This window comes from Triticum dicoccoides, unplaced genomic scaffold, assembly GCF_002162155.2.
Source record: "Triticum dicoccoides isolate Atlit2015 ecotype Zavitan unplaced genomic scaffold, WEW_v2.0 scaffold100687, whole genome shotgun sequence".
Classification (NCBI taxonomy): Eukaryota; Viridiplantae; Streptophyta; class Magnoliopsida; order Poales; family Poaceae; genus Triticum; species Triticum dicoccoides.
Window position 1 is genome coordinate 1 of NW_021168719.1, and position 4,943 is coordinate 4,943.

General features: G+C 48.2%; 2 non-coding genes across 2 annotated transcripts; both read right to left on the minus strand.

The window, feature by feature from the left end:
* Positions 1-48: 48 nt before the first annotated feature.
* On the minus strand, positions 49-167 carry LOC119342672. Its single transcript, XR_005165657.1, has one exon. It is a non-coding gene; the product is annotated as a 5S ribosomal RNA (ribosomal RNA).
* A 367-nt stretch (positions 168-534) lies between these two features.
* LOC119342673 lies at positions 535-653 on the minus strand. The gene has a single exon (XR_005165658.1). It is a non-coding gene; the product is annotated as a 5S ribosomal RNA (ribosomal RNA).
* Positions 654-4,943: the final 4,290 nt, after the last annotated feature.

Consider the following 4,943-nt stretch of genomic DNA (forward strand, 5'->3'; position numbering starts at 1 on the left):
GCGCACGTGCGATATGTTTGTCACAAGGCGCAAAAAATAATTATAAAAGGAATGCAACACGAGGACTTCCCAGGAGGTCACCCATCCTAGTACTACTCTCGCCCAAGCACGCTTAACTTCGGAGTTCTGATGGGATCCGGTGCTTTAGTGCTGGTATGATCGCATCCGACATGTTTCCCCGTCTTCGTCCCTTATGCTTGCCACTCCCAGGTCCGCTCCAAAGACGATTCTACATTCTCACTACCATTACAACCGTTCCCTAACAATGGATAATGTCCTATACTACTTACTCTCCCGCTCAATCACGGAGACGAGTTTTCCACGGTTTCCACCCCTCCCTCCATACCGCAGCAACACAAGTTTTTTCCACCCCTTTCAGAAAGCGCTCTTCGCGCCACAAAGCCGCCCCAAGACGCGCGAGCAATGAGCATCGAGCTTAAACATATCGCAAACGTCAAAAGTAATATAACGGGATTAATATATATCGCGCACGTGCGATATGTTTGTCACAAGGCGCAAAAAATAATTATAAAAGGAATGCAACACGAGGACTTCCCAGGAGGTTACCCATCCTAGTACTACTCTCGCCCAAGCACGCTTAACTTCGGAGTTCTGATGGGATCCGGTGCTTTAGTGCTGGTATGATCGCATCCGACATGTTTCCCCGTCTTCGTCCCTTATGCTTGCCACTCCCAGGTCCGCTCCAAAGACGATTCTACATTCTCACTACCATTACAACCGTTCCCTAACAATGGATAATGTCCTATACTACTTACTCTCCCGCTCAATCACGGAGACGAGTTTTCCACGGTTTCCACCCCTCCCTCCATACCGCAGCAACACAAGTTTTTTCCACCCCTTTCAGAAAGCGCTCTTCGCGCCACAAAGCCGCCCCAAGACGCGCGAGCAATGAGCATCGAGCTTAAACATATCGCAAACGTCAAAACTAATATAACGGGATTAATATATATCGCTGTCAGGACCCCGACTCGATGTCACATCGATCTAGCTGGTAACACCTCATATCACTTTGCGGCCTCACGCACGGTATCCCCACGGGTGTCGTCTTACCTTTTCCCGGGACCGTTTGCGCCTTTTGGCTCACGTATATGATAGTGTCGCTAGCATCCATATGATAAAGAGCCCGGGCTGACATGACTAGTCGTAAACCCAAAGTGGCACAGACTTACAGGGACAGGCATTCATGACCCAGCTTCGAACGTGTCGGCCATCAGCAAGTGGGTCCAGGCTGTAGCACTGGGCTAGCAGGACTCCGATAAACCGGGCTGTAGCGGGCTAACAGGACTCCGGTACTCAAAGCGTGACATTTCCCCGAAGGGACAGACACAGGAACGAAGAAGGACACATGCCGGCCAGCCTAAGTGTTCCAGAGCAGTAGCAAGCTACCATGGCTCAGCGGTAACACTAGGAGACATTTCCCGGTAAGAGAGGCTACCAAAGATAAACAACTAGATAGTCAGATCCCACACATACCAAGCATTTCAATTATACACACAATATGCTCGATATGTGCAAATACAACGAAGCATCACAACATGACTCTATGACACAAGTACCTTATTTAAGGCTCAGTGAGCCATACATAACATACACAAAGGTACGGGTCTCACGACCCCACATACAAGTCATACAGTCATACAAACCAGCAGCGGAAGTAACTTGTCTGAGTACAGACAACTAATAAAATAAAAGAGGCTTGGAAAGCCTAGCTATACTACGTGGTCCATCACAAGCTCAGGGTCACCACCTGGGTCTTTAGCCTACTCGTTGATGTCAACGTCTACATAGAACCCATCAGAAGGGGTTGCAGCGTCTTCTGTAAAAATGTAGATTATAGCAACATGAGTACAAAGGTACTCAGCAAGACTTACATCAGATCCTACATACATGCATGTTATCAAGAAGGGTTGGTGGAGTTATTGCAGCAAGCCAGCTTTGACTCTTGGCTAGACTATCCTACGAGACTCCAACTTGAAATGGTTTTGCGCACACGAGTCCACTACTCACCAATTCAATACACTACCGAGGATCCACCTCCGTCTTCCTACGGAAGAGCCATCCTCGGCACTCACACTCATCTTGAGGCTTTTAACAGTTTCCATTTACTTGTCTATGAACTGTATAGGCAACCAAGTAGTCCTTTACCGCGGACGCGGCTATTCGAATAGATCATGTTAACCCTGCAGGGGTGTACTTCTTCATACACGCTCTCACCACTTACCGTCGTTTACACGACATGTACTCGGCAACCTTCAAGCGGAAGCCCAACGTGGGTGTCGGCCACGACCTACCTAATCACCTAAGCCTCCAGTCCAGGTTTATCGCCTATTCAGGTTCCATCCGCAGGGAGTCCGGCCGAGGTTTCCCATACGGCCCCGAACGATGTGAACAGGGTTCCCGAGATACCTAACGGGTATTCGGTACACCGTGCCACGTACCTACCGCATCACAGCCCACCCCTACGGTCAGCGCTGTCCACGGCCTCCAGTAGGCTACAAACACCAGAAACTACTTGCAACTCCTGGACGGAGAACTAGGGTGAATAAGAAGCCGAGAGGGTCCAGTGGTTTCGGGCCCAATGCATGGTAGTAGCTGATTCTTAAATCACACATACAGATCTCAGTGCTTAAGGTCGGCTTCAATGAAACAACCCACCATGTACTCCTACATGGCCTCTCATCGATACCTTTACCAAATCGTGTTCACCACACCACTCTCATTACCGACATAAACATTTCACTCTAGCCCATCACCCAGATGAACCAGACCTGACACGACTCTAAGCATAGCAGGCATAGCAAGGTAGGAACAACACATACATATGGCTCAATCAACTCCTACACATGCTAGTGGGTTTCATCTAGTTACTGTGGCAATGACAGGTCATGCAGAGGAAATGGGTTCAACTACCGTAGCACACAGCAGTTTGAAACGCGTTGTCTTAATGCAGTAAAAGAGAGCAGAAGCGAGAACATGGGATTGTATCGATATGATCAAATGGTTGGTTGCTTGCCTGATGGTTCGATGCACTGATACGGTTCTTCGTTAGGGTAATCACGGTACTCCTCGGAGGCAGAACCTGTCGCAAAGGACACCGATACACAACCATCACCAAACAATGTGCAACAATATGATGCATGCATGAAACATAGCAATATGAGTGTGTTGGGCTAATGCAACTAAAACCAGAAGGGTTTGAACAAATTTGAATCATAGATTCAAATTTCAAACTCAAACATGGCCTCTTAAAGTGCTTTTCCTTGTTCTGCTTGAAACATCAATTTAACTTGTTTGATCATGCATGAAAATAGTACAGATGGATAGATTGGATTTTTCTGATCATTTTTCATATATAATTTGTCCAATTTGGAGTTACAGAATAAAAGTTATGAATTTTTGAAGTTTAAATAATATTCTGGAATTTCCTGATTTAAATTAAATCCAGAAATTATAGTTATTGCGCCAGCATGACGTCAGCATGACGTCAGTAGTCAACTGCGGCTGGCTGGGGTCAAACCTGACGTGTGGGGGCCACACGTCAGTGACAGGGGGGGTTTAACAGGGTTAAATTAATCCTAATTAGGGATTAGTGGCGCTGGGGCCCACTGGTCAGTGTCAGGGGGTTAACTAACAGTGGTTAGCGCTAATCCTAATTAGCTACAGGGCTGGGCCCACCTGTCAGGGACTCAGGGGGGTCCTGCCGTGGTCAAAGTGGGTCAAACCCACCGGCGACGTGACGGCGATGCAGGGCTTCCGGAGGCCCGTGGAGCGGTGGGGAGGAAGAGGGGGTTGTGGCGGAGCTTCTGAGCTAGTCGGGGGAGCGAGGGGTGGCCGGAGACGGCTGCTATGGCGAACGGCGGCGACGGTGGTGTTCGGCCGTGTGAGAGAGAGAGCGAGGGAGAGGAGGGAAGAGCCAAGGGCGAGTGAGAGAGAGCAGGGGGGAGGCGTGGCGTCGTCCGGGGCATCGAGCGAGGAGGGGAGGGCAGGCAGGCAGGGAGAGAGGTGGCGTGGCGCGGTGGCGCGCGCGCGCGCCGGCCACACTCCCCTCCCTCTGTCGAGGACGAAGACGACAGAGGAGGGAGGTGGGCTGGGTCGGCTGCTGGCTGGGCCGGCCAGCTGGCTGGGCTGCACAGGGAGGAGCCCAGGTAAGCTTCTCCCTTTTATTTTTTTCTGTTTTCTAATTTCTGACATTTGTTTTGATTTAAATAATATATTAAATCATTTATTTAACTTATGCCAATTTTTGCAGGGGCTAGATATATTATTTCAGAGCTCCTTTATAAATGGCATAATATTTGGACATATATTAATATATATAATTAATATATTTCCAAAGCAAATATTTATGCATTAATTCCAAATGCCCAAAATAAATACCTATGAGCTCTTAAAAATATTGGTTTGATTATTATCTCTGTCCAATATTTTCAGAGAGCAACATGAGCATTTTCTTGGACCCTTTTGGAGAAATTTTTATTTGGGTCATTTTCAAAAAGATTCTGAGGGTTTCACAGATCCCCATTTCAAGTTTCTGATGAAAGAGTAAACATGATGCAACACTCTAATGCATGACTAGCTAGGGTGTGACAACTCACCCCCACTCAAAAGAATCTCGTCCCGAGATTTGGGTTCCTCCGGGAAGAAGGCGGGGTACTCGAGTCGAAGACGATCCTCCCTTTCCCAAGTTGCTTCATCCTCAGAATGGTGCGACCATTGTACTTTGAGGAACTTGATGTTCTGACGTCGGGTGATACGTTCGGCCTGATCGAGGATACGAACGGGGTACTCTCGATATGTAAGATTATCTTGGAGATCAAGCGTTTCGTGGTCCACTTCACGGATAGGATCCGAGAAGCAACGCCTGAGTTGAGAAACGTGGAAGACATCGTGGACTCTGGAGAGATGCGGAGGTAGTTCCAACT